At 41.8% G+C, this 15,000-nt stretch overlaps 1 protein-coding gene across 1 annotated transcript in view; it reads left to right on the top strand.

The window, feature by feature from the left end:
• GOLGA7 (golgin A7) overlaps positions 1-15,000 on the top strand; it is a 123,767-nt gene that overhangs the window by 91,294 nt on the left and 17,473 nt on the right. The window lies entirely within an intron of this gene.

The raw sequence follows: 15,000 nt of genomic DNA, 5'->3' as shown, positions 1-15,000 counted from the left end.
GTGCAGAATACAAATGGCGAATGCAAACACTAAATAGTGTTTAGAGAAAGGACAGGTGCTCATATAGAGTAAAGATTAAACTATATAAGGGTTGAGTATCTGTGTATATAGAGAAAGTGTACATTTAAATTAAAAACAAAAACAATATTCAATTGTATATTTTATATATTTACTCTGTTTAAAGATACAAACAAATAAAAACATATAAAAACAAATAAAATGAACAAATTATATGGTGCACTGTGTCAGTGGAAATAACTTGTCGGCATAGACAAAAATGTTGAAATTAGCTGGTATGATATTAAACACTCTTGTTCAGACTATGTCCTTGAAGGAATATGATGATTATAGTTCAGTATGATGTATAAAAGTTAAAAGTTGTGGCCACAACTATTTGTAAGGAATCCAAAGAGCTCTGAAGAGCTATTTCCTGTTTGGGTTTCTTATGTAGCTAGTAATGTCCCGTTATTAAAATAGAGTATCCGAAACTTCTTTATCAAGGAAGTCTTGATAAAGGCGCATATCCAGCACTGAAACGCGTAGATTTTGACAATCCAGTGTGACCGAATTTGGCTCCAGAAAGAAAACCTGATAGAATCCCTATCGCACCACTCCCCCTAAAGACCCGGCTATCCGATTGGACCTCCGAGGACCACGTGACTACTCTGTGTAGACGTCAGGGTAGGAAGGACTGACCGGGAAATTTGAAGGTGAGACGCTCACAACTACTATAGCTACACGGCAACACGCCGAACTGAGACACATCCCGGGTCAATTACAACCTTCCCATAACCCACGATACTAGAAGAGGAGGTAAGGGATATCGGTAGTCCGGTAGGGGTGAGCATCTTAAGAATTTCGGATACTCTATTTTAATAACGGGACATTACTAGCTACATAAGAAACCCAAACAGGAAATAGCTCTTCAGAGCTCTTTGGATTCCTTACAAATAGTTGTGGCCACAACTTTTAACTTTTATACATCATACTGAACTATAATCATCATATTCCTTCAAGGACATAGTCTGAACAAGAGTGTTTAATATCATACCAGCTAATTTCAACATTTTTGTCTATGCCGACAAGTTATTTCCACTGACACAGTGCACCATATAATTTGTTCATTTTATTTGTTTTTATATGTTTTTATTTGTTTGTATCTTTAAACAGAGTAAATATATAAAATATACAATTGAATATTGTTTTTGTTTTTAATTTAATTTAAATGTACACTTTCTCTATATACACAGATACTCAACCCTTATATAGTTTAATCTTTACTCTATATGAGCACCTGTCCTTTCTCTAAACACTATTTAGTGTTGTTTGCATTCGCCATTTGTATTCTGCACCTTAAAGCATCGCTATCTTGTAACATATTGTATCACAATTTGTAACGGACCACATTGTATACACACTAGCTTCTACTTTATGTATTTTGCACCTTTAAGCATCGCCATCTTGTAGTATATTGTATCACAATTTGTACCGTACCACATCATATACACATGTGTGTCATATCATATTGGAAACTAGGTTGCCATATAACCACGAACCTTTGATAATATATATATAATAGTTATTAGGCAATAGACATAGTCCCACTCACAGCTCTGTTTTTTGAGCGCACCCCTCCCCCATTTTGTTTTAGTATGCAAGGTATAGTAAGGTATGGTAACTAAGGATGTTAAGAAGGCGGTCCTTAAGAGGAGAGGAGGCCTTATGGGTATTGTAGTGTGGGTAGGGAGGAAGTGGGCAGAGCACAGGATGTCCCATGTTAGTCAGTTTTGCCTCTGATATTGGTAAGAGACTTTCCCCCCCCCCCCCCCCCCCTCACATCATACCTGATAAAAAATACTGTACTATTAGGGTAAATAAAAAATTGTAGCTTTAATACTGGTCTGTTAAAATAAAACAAAGGAAAGATGCTGAACTCCTTAGTATGGTAATTTTAAATGTGAAAAAGCCTTTATTTAGCCATTATAGCTTTAATGCCTGAATAAAGTTTTTTTTCACATTTGAAATTAGGTACCATACTAAGGAGTGCAGCATCTTTCCTTTGTTTTATTCTATACTCTTGGGGAAGTGGAAAAGGATCCCCCTGTTCTATTACTGTTCTATTAATGTGTGTATTTTCTTTAAAATTTAATTTCTTTAAAATGGCACCAAACTTTAAGGGTGCGGCCTATATGCGGAACAATACGGTATATATAGTGCTCATACATTTACATACTCTGGCAGAATTTATGATTTCTTGGCCATTTTTCAGAGAATATGAATAACACAAAAACTTTTCTTTCACTCATGGTTAGTGTTTGGCTGAAGCCATTTATTATCAACGGTGTTTACTCTTTTTAAATCATAATGACATCAGAAACTACCCAAATGACCCTGATCAAAAGTTTACATACCCTGGTGATTTTGCCCTGATAACATGCACACAAGTTGACACACAGGGGTTTGAATGGCTATTAAAGGTAACCATCCTCACCTGTGATCTGTTTGCTTGTAATTAGTGTGTGTGTATAATTGGTCAATGAGTTTCTGGACTCCTGACAGACCCTTGCATCTTTCATCCAGTGCTGCACTGACGATTCTGGATTCTGAGTCATGGGGAAAGCAAAAGAATTGTCAAAGGATCTGCGGGAAAAGGTAGTTAAACTGTATAAAACAGGAAAGGGATATAAACTTGTGTGCATGTTATCAGGCCAAAATCACCAGGGTATGTAAACTTTTGATCAGGGTCATTTGGGTAGTTTATGTTGTCATGATTTAAAAAGAGTAAACACAGTTGATTGATAATAAATGGCTTCAGCCAAACACTAACCATGAGTGAAAGAAAAGTTTTTGTGTTACCATTCATATTCTCTGAAAAATATGAGCACAACTGTATGTGTGTGTGATTATTTATATATATATATATATATATATATATATATATATATATATATATATATACATACATACATGTGTATATATATATATATATATATATATATATATATATACTGTGTATATATACACAGTATATGTATATATATTTCTTTTCTCTTGTAAGGTGTATCCTGTCCACGGATCATCCATTACTTGTGGGATATTCTCATTCCCAACAGGAAGTTGCAAGAGGACACCCACAGCAGAGCTGTAATATAGCTCCTCCCCTAACTGTCATACCCAGTCATTCTCTTGCAACTCTCAACATGCAAGGAGGTCGTAAGAGAGAATTAAATATAGCTAGTTTATTTTCTTCAATCAAAAGTTTATTTTTAAATAGTACCGGAGTTGTGCTATTTTATCTCAGGCAGTAAATAGAAGAAGAATCTGCCTGAGGTTTCTATGATCTTAGCAGGTTGTAACTAAGATCCATTGCTGTTCTCGCATATGTCTGAGGAGTGAGGTAACTTCAGCGAGAGAATGGCGTGCAGTTTACTCTGCTATGAGGTATGTGCAGTTATAATTTTTTCTAGAGATGGAAAACACTAGAAAATGCTGCTGATACCGGATTAATGTAAGTTAAGCCTGAATACAGTGATTTAATAACGACTGGTATCATGCTTACTCTCAGGGGTAATACCCTTATGATGTTGCAATATAAAACGTTTGCTGGCATGTTTAATCGTTTTTATATATGTTTTGGTGATAAAACTTTATTGGGGCCTAGTTTTTTCCACATGGCTGGCTTAATTTTGCCTAGAAACAGTTTCCTGAGGCTTTCCACTGTTGTAGTATGAGTGGGAGGGGCCTATTTTAGCGCTTTTTTGCGCAGTTAAAATTACAGACTAAGACATCCAGATTCCCTCAAAGGCCCTCTGAATGCTATAGGACATCTCTACAGGGCCCAAAGGCTTTCCAAAGTCGTTTATTGGGGAAGGTAGGGCCACAGAAAGCTGTGGCAGTTGGTTGTGACTGTTAAAAAACGTCTATTTCATTTTTTTGATCCGGTTTTTGAACTAAGGGGTTAATCATCCATTTGCAAGTGGGTGCAATGCTCTGCTAGCCTATTACATACACTGTAAAAATTTTGTTTGATTTACTGCATTTTTTCACTGTTTTTCAAATTCTGACAAAATTTGTTTCTCTTAAAGGCACAGTACCGTTTTTTATATTTGCTTGTTAACTTGATTTAAAGTGTTTTCCAAGCTTGCTAGTCTCATTGCTAGTCTGTATAAACATGTCTGACATAGAGGAAACTCCTTGTTCATTATGTTTAAAAGCCATGGTGGAACCCCCTCTTAGAATGTGTACCAAATGTACTGATTTCACTTTATGCAATAAAGATCATATTCTGTCTTTAAAAAATTTATCACCAGAGGAATCTGACGAGGGGGAAGTTATGCCGACTAACTCTCCCCACGTGTCAGACCCTTTGATTCCCGCTCAAGGGACTCGCGCTCAAATGGCGCCAAGTAGATCTAGGGCGCCCATAGCGTTTTCTTTACAAGACATGGCGGCAGTCATGGATAATACACTGTCAGCGGTATTAGCCAGACTACCTGAACTTAGAGGTAAGCGAGATAGCTCTGGGGTGAGACGAGATTCAGAGCATACTGACGCTTTAAGAACCATGTCTGATACTGCCTCACAATATGCAGAAGCTGAGAAGGAGAGCTTCAGTCTGTGGGTGATGTTAATGACTCAGGAAAGATACCTGATTCTGATATTTCTACATTTAAATTTAAGCTTGAACACCTCCGCGCGTTGCTTAGGGAGGTTTTAGCTGCTCTGAATGACTGTGATACCATTGCAGTGCCAGAGAAATTGTGTAGACTGGATAAATACTTTGCAGTGCCGGTGTGTACTGTTGTTTTTTCCAATACCTAAAAGGTTTACAGAAATTATTAATAAGGAATGGGATAGACCAGGTTTGCCGTTCTCTTCCCCTCCTATTTTTAGTAAAATGTTTCCAATAGACGCCGCCACACGGGACTTATAGCAGACAGTCCCTAAGGTGGAGGGAGCAGTTTCTACTCTAGCAAAGCGTACTTCTATCCCTGGCGAGGACAGTTGTGCTTTTTAGATCCAATTAAATTAGAAGGTTACCTTAAGAAAATATTTATTCAACAAGGTTTTATCCTACAGCCCCTTGCATGCATTGCCCCTGTCACTGCTGCTGCGGCGTACTGGTTTGAGTCTCTGGAAGAGGCTTTACAGGTAGCGACTCCATTGGATGACATACTTGGCAAACTTAGAGCACTTAAGCTAGCCAATTCTTTTGTTTCTGATGCCATTGTTCATTTGACTAAACTAACGGCTAAGAATTCTGGTTTTGCTATACAGACGCGCAGAGCGCTATGGCTTAAATCATGGTCAGCTGACGTGACTTCAAAATCTAAGCTGCTTAACATTCCCTTCAAGGGGCAGACCCTATTCGGGCCTGGTTTGAAGGAGATTATTGCTGATATCACTGGAGGAAAAGGTCATTCCCTTCCTCAGGACAGGTCCAAATCTAGGGCCAAACAGTCTAATTTCCGTGCCTTTCGAAATTTCAAGGCAGGTGCGGCATCAACTTCCTCTAATGCTAAACAAGAGGGAACTTTTGCTCAATCCAAGACGGTCTGGAGACCAAAGCAGACCTGGAAAAAAGGGTAAGCAGGCCAAAAAGCCTGCTGCTGCCTCTAAGACAGCATGAAGGAACGGCCCCCTATCCGGTAACGGATCTAGTAGGGGGCAGACTTTCACTCTTCGCCCAGGCGTGGACAAGAGATGTTCAGGATCCCTGGGCGTTGGAAATTATATCCCAGGGATATCTTCTGGACTTAAAAGCTTCCCCCCCAAAAGGGAGATTTCACCTTTCACAATTATCTGCAAACCAGATAAAGAGAGAGGCATTCTTACACTGTGTACGAGACCTCCTAGTTATGGGAGTGATCCATCCAGTTCCAAAGCAGGGACAGGGTTTTTACTCAAATCTGTTTGTGGTTCCCAAAAAAGAGGGAACCTTCAGACCAATTTTGGATCTAAAGATCTTAAACAAATTCCTCAAAGTTCCATCATTCAAGATGGAAACTATTCGTCCCATCCTACCAATGATCCAGGTGGGTCAATATATGACTACAGTGGATCTAAAGGATGTTTATCTTCACATTCCGATACACAAAGATCATCATCTGTTTCTCAGGTTTGCCTTCTAGACAGGCATTACCAGTTTGTAGCTCTTCCCTTTGGATTAGCTACAGCCCCAAGAATCTTTACAAATGTTCTAGGGTTGCTTCTGGCGGTCCTAAGGCCGAGGGGCATAGCAGTAGCCCCTTATTTAGACATCCTGATACAGGCGTCAAACTTCCAAATTGCCAAGTCTCGTACGGATGTAGTACTGGCATTTCTGAGGTCGCATGGGTGGAAAGTGAAATAGGAAAAGAGTTCTCTATCCCCACTCACAAGAGTTTCCTTCCTAGGGACTCTGATAGATTCTGTAGAAATGAAAATTTACCTGACGGAGTACAGGTTATCAAAGCTTCTAAATTCCTGCCGGGTTCTTCATTCCATTCCGCACCCTTCGGTGGCTCAGTGTATGGAAGTAACCGGCTTAATGGTAGCGGCAATGGACATAGTGCCGTTTGCACGCTTACATCTCAGACCGCTGCAACTATGCATGCTCAGTCAGTGGAACGGGGATTAAACAGATTTGTCCCCTCAACTGAATCTGGACCAAGAGACCAGGGATTCTCTTCTCTGGTGGCTATCTCGGGTCCATCTGTCCAAAGGTATGACCTTTCGCAGGCCAGATTGGACAATTGTAACAACAGATGCCAGCCTTCTAGGTTGGGGTACAGTCTGGAACTCCCTGAAGGCTCAGGGATCGTGGACTCAGGAGGAGTTTCTCCTTCCAATAAATATTCTGGAACTAAGAGCGATATTCAATGCTCTTCAGGCTTGGCCTCAGTTAGCAACTCTGAGGTACATCAGATTTCAGTCGGACAACATCACGACTGTAGCTTACATCAACCATCAAGGGGGAACAAAAAGTTCCCTAGCGATGTTAGAAGTTTCAAAATAATTCGCTGGGCAGAGATTCACTCTTGCCACTTATCAGCTATCCATATCCCAGGTGTAGAGAACTGGGAGGCGGATTTTCTAAGTCGTCAGACTTTTCATCCGGGAGAGTGGGAACTCCATCCGGAGGTGTTTGCACAACTGATTCATCGTTGGGGCAAACCAGAACTGGATCTCATGGCGTCTCGCCAGAACGCCAAGCTTATGGGTTTCCACCGTTTCCTCTGCTCCCTCGACTGATCAAGCAGGAGAGAGCATCGGTGATTCTGATAGCACCTGCGTGGCCACGCAGGACCTGGTATGCAGATCTAGTGGACATGTCATCCTTTCCACCATGGTCTCTGCCTCTGAGACAGGACCTTCTATTTCAGGGTCCTTTCAACCATCCAAATCTAATTTCTCTGAGACGAACTGCCTGGAGATTGAACGCTTGATTTTATCAAAGCGTGGCTTCTCAGAGTCGGTTATCGATACCTTAATACAGGCACGAAAGCCTGTCACCAGGAAAATTTACCATAATAATTATTGGTGTGAATCCAAGGGTTACTCATGGAGTAAGGTCAGGATTCCCAGGATATTATCTTTTCTCCAAGAAGGTTTGGAAAAAGGATTGTCAGCTCCTTCTTTAAAGGGACAGATTTCTGCTCTGTCTATTCTTTTGCACAAGCGTCTGGCAGATGTTCCAGACGTTCAGGCATTTTGTCAGGCTTTAGTTAGAATCAAGCCTGTGTTTAAACCTGTTGCTCCACCATGGAGCTTAAATTTGATTCTTAAGGTTCTTCAAGGAGTTCCGTTTGAACCTCTTCATTCCATAGATATCAAACTTTTATCTTGGAAAGTTCTTTTTTTGGTAGCTATTTCCTCGGCTCGTAGAGTCTCCGAGCTATCTGCCTTACAATGTGATTCTCCTTATCTGATTTTTCATACGGATAAGGTAGTCCTGCGTACCAAACCTGGGTTCTTACCTAAGATGGTATCTAACAAGAATATCAATCAAGAGATTGTTGTTCCATCCTTGTGTCCTAATACTTCGAAGAAGGAACGTTTATTACACAATCTGGACGTGGTCCGTGCTTTAAAGTTTTACTTACAAGCTACTAAAGATTTTCGTCAAACATCTGCTTTGTTTGTTGTCTACTCTGGACAGAGGAGAGGTCAAAAGGCTTCGGCAACCTCTCTTTCTTTTTGGCTAAGAAGCATAATCCGCTTAGCCTATGAGACTGCTGGACAGCAGCCTCCTGAAAGGATTACAGCTCATTCCACTAGAGCTGCGGCTTCCACTTGGGCCTTTAAAAATGAGGTTTCTGTTGAACAGATTTGCAAGGCGGCGACTTGGTCTTCACTTCATACTTTTTCAAAATTTTACAAATTTGATACTTTTGCTTCTTCGGAGGCTATTTTTGGGAGAGAGGTTTTACAGGCAGTGGTTCCTTCCATTTAAGTACCTGCCTTGTCACTCCCTTCATCCGTGTACTTTAGCTTTGGTATTGGTATCCCACAAGTAATGGATGATCCGTGGACTGGATACACCTTACAAGAGAAAACACAATTTATGCTTACCTGATAAATTTATTTCTCTTGTGGTGTATCCAGTCCACGGCCCGCCCTGTCATTTTAAGGCAGGTAATTTTTAAATTTAAACTACAGTTACCACTGCACCCTATGGTTCCTCCTTTCTCGGCTTGTTTTCGAATGACTGGCTATGACAGTTAGGGGAGGAGCTATATTACCGCTCTGCTGTGGGTGTCCTCTTGCAACTTCCTGTTGGGAATGAGAATATCCCATAAGCAATGGATGATCCGTGGACTGGATACACCACAAGAGAAATAAATTTATCAGGCAAGCATAAATTGTGTTTTTAATGACACGACAAGTCCACGGATCATCTTAATTACTATTGGGAATATCACTCCCTCAGCAGGAGGCAGCAAAGAGCACCACAGCAAAGCTGGTAAATATCACCTCCCTTCCCTCCCAACCCAGTCATTCTCTTTGCCTTCGTTAAGTGCAAGGAGGTGGTGAAGGGAGGTGTTGGAAAAAGATCTTCAATCAAGAGTTTTTTTTATTTTTAAAGTAGTACAAGATTGTGCTGCTTTGTCCTAGGGTGTAGCCGTAGTCCATGTAGTCCATATCAGTCTCTTCAGTAGAGCAGTGGTGGCTTTAGAGCAATGGGAACTTGTGGGACATGATTCTCACTGCGCCTCCCATACATTGATGCTGCCCTGCCCTTGAAAAACCTGAGGGATATTTACTCAGGACTTTCTGTTTATTCTCAGGTCCATGTGAGGAAGAGGACCTCTCAAGCCTGGGAACTGCCTTGCTCTCAGGCAGCAGATGAGATAAGTGCTGGCTTTCTTTCTGGGGGTAACGATAACGCAGAAATAAAGGTTGGGCACTTTATTCATTGAATGGGACAGACCTCATGCTTAACAATTTTACAGATTCCCCTAAGAGCATAGGGGACATTTGGGCAGCGTAACAGCAGGCACTGGGGCTGATTTTTACTTTTACTCAGTGGTTCCACTTCTCCCACCGGGTTTGTAATTTTGTTAACCGACCAGATTTCTTTGGTTACGCCCACAATGAGAGGTACTATAGGAAGCGGCTAGCAATTGCGCGCCCTTTTTCTTTTACTCCGCTCCATATTAGAAGGCCTCTACGCATATCTACATCATAGCTCCGTGTAAACACCTGAGACAGTCATATCTGTACCGGAGACCGACAGTGCGTCTGAAGGGAAGATACGGCTCTTACTCAGAGGAGGTAGGCACCTCGGTGTAGAGGTGTTTGATATTTAATTTAGGTTTTTTTTAAGCCTATCTACACAATATTTGCACAAATGATATATATAAAAGGAAAATAGTTAGTTTATTACTTAAAGGGACAGTAACTTTTTTTTGCACTTCTAATAAAAATTTTCTTTATACCAAATTGGTTAATTGTGTTTTAGAATGGACCAAGAGGCCTTACAAAGTGTCACTTGCTCTCTATGTTTTGATGCCAATGTGGAACCACCAATCCCTTTCTGTTCCTCATGTATTGAGAGAACCTTAAGCTACAGGGATAGACTTTTTTTTCTGAGCCAACATTTTCTAAAGAGGATGCTGTTCAGGATTCTAATGACAATGTTCAATATATGCCGCAGCTTTCTCCTCAAGCGTCCCAAATTTTACCGCCCTCGCATGCAGTGCCCTGCGCTACCTCTCTAGCTTCCGCTGGAGTTACTTTAAAGGACATCGCTTCTCTCATGTCTTCTGCAGTTTCAGATGCGTTGTCTACTTTCCCAATGTTACAGGGAAAGCATAAGAGGAAAATCAGACATTCAGTAAGCGAGGTTTCTGACGCAGTTATTGCTATTTCAGACGTCCCCTCACAGAAGCCTGAGGAGGAGGATAACGTTGTAGCATTTGAAGGTGAAATTTCAGACTCGGACAGTGTAATGCCTCTTGCTGATGGCTAGAACACCTCCATCTGTTACTTAAGGAGGTTTTTAGCTACATTGGACGACGGTGACTCCATGGTCGTCGTTGTTCCCAAGAAACCCAGTAAGCTGAACAAATATGTTGAGGTATCCTTCTCGATAGACGTTTTTTCCGGTACCAGACAGAGCTTCTGAGATCATTGCTAAGGAGTGGGATAGACCGGGTATACCTTTTTCCCCATCTCCTATATTTAAAAAGAAGTTTACCATTGCCGACTCTGTTAAGGAGGCTTGGCAAACAGTCCCCAAGGTGGAAGAAGCGGTTTCCACCTTAGCCGAGAGAACTACTATTCCCATAGAGGATAGTTGTGCTTTCAAAGATCCTATGGTCAAAAAATTAGAAGGGTTGCTCAAGGAGATGTATGTACACCAGGGATTGCAATGGCAGCCAGCTGTGTGCATTGCTACCATCACTAGTGCGGCGGCATATTGGTTTGATGCGTTGTCTGACGCTATAAGGACAGAAACTTCCCTGGATGAATTCCAGGATAGGATAAAAGCTCTTAAATTGGCTAATTCCTTTATTACGGATGCTTCCCTTCAAGTTATCAAACTGGGAGCAAAGATTTCTTGTTTCTCTGTTCTGGCTCGCAGAGCCTTATGGTTAGAAACATTGGTCTGCGGATGTATCCTCTTAGTCTAAGCTGTTAGCGATTCCGTACAAGGGGAAGACCTTGTTGGGACCTGGCTTGACGGAAATTATCTCTGATATTACGGGAGGTAAGGGTCATCTTCTCCATCAGGATAAGAGAAACGAACAAAAGGGACGATAGAGTAATTTTCATTCCTTTAGAAATTTCAAGGGAAAATCTTCCGCTTCCGCCTCCAAGCAGGAACAGGCTAAACCTGCATGGAGACCCAATCAGTCTTAGAATAAGGTAAAACAATCCAAGAAGCATGCTATTGAATCAAAGACAGCATGAAGGTTCTGCCCCCGATCTGGGACCGGACCTTGTAGGGGGCAGACTTTCCTTTTTTGCTCAGGTTTGGGTTCAAGATGTTCAGGATCCCTGGGCAGTAGAAATAGTGGCCCAGGGATACAAACTAGAGTTCAGAAGTTTTCCTCCCAGAGGCAGGTTTCTGCTTTCAAGATTATCTGCAGACCAGACAAAAAGAGAGGCGTTCTTACACTGTGTAGGAGACCTCTCCGACCTGGGAATGATAGTTCCTGTTCCAATTCAGGAACAGGGTCTGGGATTTTATTCCAATCTGTTCGTGGTTCCCAAAAAAGAGGGAACCTTCAGACCTATTTTAGATCTCAAGAGTCTAAACAAGTTCCTCAGAGTACCGTCCTTCAAAATGGAAACTATTCGTTCCATTCTCCCCTTAATCCAAGAAAGTCAATTTATGACAACTGCATTTAAAGGACGCGTATTTGCATGTTCCTATTCACACGGATCATCACAAGTTTCTAAGGTTTGCCTTTCTAGACAAACACTTTCAATTTGTAGCTCTTCCCTTCGGTCTTGCCACAGCTCCCAGAATTTTCTCAAAGATTCTGGGATTGCTGTTGGCGGTGCTTCGGTTACGGGGCATTGCAGTGGCGCCCTATCTGGACGATATTCTGGTCCAGGCACCATCCTTACAACAAGCAAGATCCCACACGGAAATGTTGTTGTTCCTGCGATCTCACGGATGGAAGGTAAATTTGGAAAAGAGTTCCTTAGTCCCAAATACAAGGGTAACTTTCTTGGGAACCATAATAGATTCCCTATCAATGAAGATTTTTCAGACAGAAGTCCTTCAGTCCACTCCTCGGCCGTCAGTGGCTCAGTGCATGGAGGTAATCGGGCTGATGGTGGCGGCAATGGACATCATCCCGTTTGCTCGTTCCATCTCAGACCTCTGCAGCTAAACATGCTCAGACAATGGAACAGAGATTATGCGGATTTGTCTCCTCTGATACTACTGGAGCAGGAGACAAGGGATTCTCTTCAATGGTGGTTGTCTCTGGATCATCTCTCCCAGGTAACCTGCTTTTGCAGAACATCTTGGGTGATTGTGACAACAGACGCCAGCTTTCTAGGATGGGGAGCAGTCTGGGGTTCCCTAAAGGCTCAGGGAGTTTGGACTCAGTCAGAGTCTGTTCTACCTATAAACATTCTGGAGCTGAGAGCGATCTTCAATGCTCTTCTGGCCTGGCCCCAGTTAGCCTCGGCCCGGTTTATCAGGTTCCAGTCGGACAACATAACTTCAGTGGCTTACATCAATCATTGGGGAGGAACGAGGAGTTCCTTAGCGATGACTGAAGTAACCAAAATAATCCAGTGGGCGGAAACCCACTCTTGCTGTCTATCTGCTATCCACATCCCAGGGGTGGACAACTGGGAGACAGACTTTAACAGGCAGACCTTTCATCTGGGGGAGTGGGAACTCCATCCGGAAGTGTTTTCCAGTCCGATTCTCAAATGGGGTCAGCCGGAATTAGATCTCATGGCATCTCAGCAGAATGCCAAGCTTCCGAGGTATGGGTCGAGGTCCAGGGACCCTCAGGCGGTATTGATAGACACCCTGGCGGTACCTTGGTCCTTCAGTCTAGCATACCTATTTCCTCCGTTTGCTCTTCTTCTTCCTCGGGTTATTGCTCAAATCAAGCAGGAGAGGGCCTCGGTGATCCTCATTGCACCAGCTTGGCTGCGCAGGATTTGGTATGCAGATCTGGTGGACATGTCATCCCTGCCACCTTGGAGACTTCTGTTGAGGAAGTATCTTCTAATTCAAGGGCCCTTTCTTCACCCAAATCTAGTTTCTCTGAAGCTGACTGCTTGGAGATTGAACCCTTAATTTTATCCAAGCGGGGTTTTTCAGAATCGGTCATAGAGACAATGATTCAGGCTCGTAAACCTGTAACTAGAAAGATTTACCATAAGATATGGCGTAAATATCTCTATTGGTGTGAGTCCAAGGGCTACTCTTGGAGTTGAGTTAGGATTCCTAGAATTGTCTTTTCTCCAAGAGGGTTTGGAGAAAGGATTATCGACAAGTTCCCTAAAGGGTCAAATTTCTGCCTTATCTATTTTGTTACACAAACGTCTGGCAGATGTTCCAGATGTGCAATCTTTTCGTTAGGGTCAGATCAGGCCTGTGTTCAAGCCAGTTACTCCTCCATGGAGTCTTAATTTGGTTCTCAAAGTTCTTCAAGGAGCTCCGTTTGAGCCTATGCATTCTTTAGATATTAAGTTATCTTGGAAAGTTTTATTTCTTGTTGCTATTTCTTCTGCTCGCAGAGTATCAGAGCTCTCAGCATTGCAGTATGAGTCCCCTTACCTTATTTTTCATTTAGATAAGGTAGTTTTACGTACTAAATTAGGATTTCTTCCTAAGGTGGTTTCTGATCGTAACATTAATCAGGAGATTGTTGTTCCTTCCTTGTGTCCTAATCCTACCTCTCAGAAGGAACGGCTTCTGCACAATTTAGACGTGGTTCGGGCCTTAAAGTTTTACCTGCAGGCGACTAAGGATTTTCGTCAGTCTTCTGCCTTGTTTGTGGTTTTCTCAGGAAAACATAAGGGACAGAAAGTTACGGCTACTTCTCTTTCCTTTTGGCTGAAGAGTATTATACGTTTTGCATATGAGACTGCTGGACAGCAGCTTCCAGAGAGAGTTACGGCTCATTCCACGAGGGCTGTTGCTTCTTCATGGGCATTTAAAGGGACACTGAACCCAAATTTTCTCTTTTGTTATTCAGATAGAGCATGCAATTTTAAACAACTTTCTAATTTACTCCTATTATCAATTTTTCTTCGTTCTCTTGCTTTCTTTATTTGAAAAAGAAGGCATCTAAGCTATTTTTTTGGTTCAGGACCATGGAAAGCACTTGTTTATTGGTAAGTGAATTTACCCACCAATCAGCAAGAACAACACTGTTTTCACCAAAAATGGGCCGGCATCAAAACTTATATTCTTGCATTTCAAATAAAGATACCAAGAGAATGAAAATAATTTGATAATAGGAGTAAATTAGAAAGTTGCTTAAAATTGCATGCTCTATCTGAATCACAATAGAAAAAATTTGGGTTCAGTGTCCCTTTAAGAATGAAGCTTCTGTGGAACAGATTTGCAAGGCTGCAACTTGGTCCTCTTTTCACACTTTTTCAAAATTCTACAAATTTGACACTTTTGCCTCGGCTGAGGCAGTTTTTGGGAGAAAGGTTCTTCAAGCAGTGGTGCCTTCTGTTTAGGTTCCCTATCTTGTCCCTCCCATATCATCTGTGTACTCTAGCTTGGGTATTGATTCCCAATAGTAATTAAGATGATCCGTTGACTCATCGTGTCATTACTAAGAAAAGAAAATTTGTGCTTACCTGATAAATGTATTTCTTTTTTGGCACGATGAGTCCACGGCCTGACCTGTTTTTGAAAGACAGGTTGTTGGTTATTATAAACTTCAGACACCTATGCACCTTGTTACTTTCTTTCCTCCGGTCGAATGACTGGGTTGGGAGGGAAGGGAGGTGATATTTAACAGCTTTGCTGTGGTGCTCTTTGCCGCCTTCTGCTGAGCAGGAGTGATATTCCAAATAGTA

The sequence above is a fragment of the Bombina bombina genome, chromosome 6 (assembly GCF_027579735.1).
Source record: "Bombina bombina isolate aBomBom1 chromosome 6, aBomBom1.pri, whole genome shotgun sequence".
In the NCBI taxonomy this organism is placed as follows: Eukaryota; Metazoa; Chordata; class Amphibia; order Anura; family Bombinatoridae; genus Bombina; species Bombina bombina.
This window is presented reverse-complemented; position numbering and strand designations above follow the sequence as displayed.